This window comes from Octopus bimaculoides, chromosome 6 (genome assembly GCF_001194135.2).
Source record: "Octopus bimaculoides isolate UCB-OBI-ISO-001 chromosome 6, ASM119413v2, whole genome shotgun sequence".
NCBI lineage: Eukaryota > Metazoa > Mollusca > Cephalopoda > Octopoda > Octopodidae > Octopus > Octopus bimaculoides.
The window spans coordinates 84,559,823-84,560,468 of NC_068986.1; the positions used below are offsets into that span (position 1 = coordinate 84,559,823).

General features: G+C 31.7%; 1 protein-coding gene across 1 annotated transcript in view; it reads right to left on the reverse strand.

The window, feature by feature from the left end:
* Window positions 1-297: 297 nt before the first annotated feature.
* The window catches only part of LOC106873630 (homeobox protein ceh-28), a 105,053-nt gene continuing 104,704 nt past the window's right edge, over window positions 298-646 (reverse strand). Inside the window, exon 6 of the mRNA XM_052968927.1 lies at window positions 298-336. The gene's annotated coding sequence lies outside the window, so the exon portion shown is untranslated. The remainder of the gene's footprint in view (window positions 337-646) is intronic.

Here is a 646-nt window from a genome sequence, read left to right on the forward strand (position 1 = left end):
AATGTCATTTGGCATTTATTTTACATTTTAAAGAAATGTGAGACTGGCATGTATAAGTGTGTGTGTGTGTGTGTGTGTGTGTGTGTGTAAGCCAGTTTCGAAAATTAATTGTGCATATGTATGCCTGTAAAAGAAAGGAATTATCATAAGCTTATACTTTTAGATTCTCCACGAGTCTCCTTTACGGTTATTACATATTACAATCCCAAGTCAATCTATGATACTTAAATGAAAACAATAGGTGATTTATAAATCTGTTTACTAAGAACTACTGAGTTATTCAGTAGCATTACAAATCGCTTGAATCGGTGCTCCAGTGTGGCTGCAGTCAGATAACTGAAACAAAAAAGAAAAAAGGTAAAAGATAAAACATATAATGCAAATTTTAATGAAGAAATAAATAAACTTACTTTAGTTAGTTTAAATGAACAAAGTTATCATCTATAATAAATTTCATTCTTGCTGATACTAAAAAGGTAACTTAACTGCTAAAACACATACGAGAAGTAGAAAGTGTGTAGGAAGTGTACAATAACGCTTTTATGGAAACCTTACAACTTAAAAATAACCCAGTAAACACTACTTGTCAAAATCTTGTTGTGTTCGGGGAGGGTCATGCTGCCTTCATGTGCAAACAACATGAAAT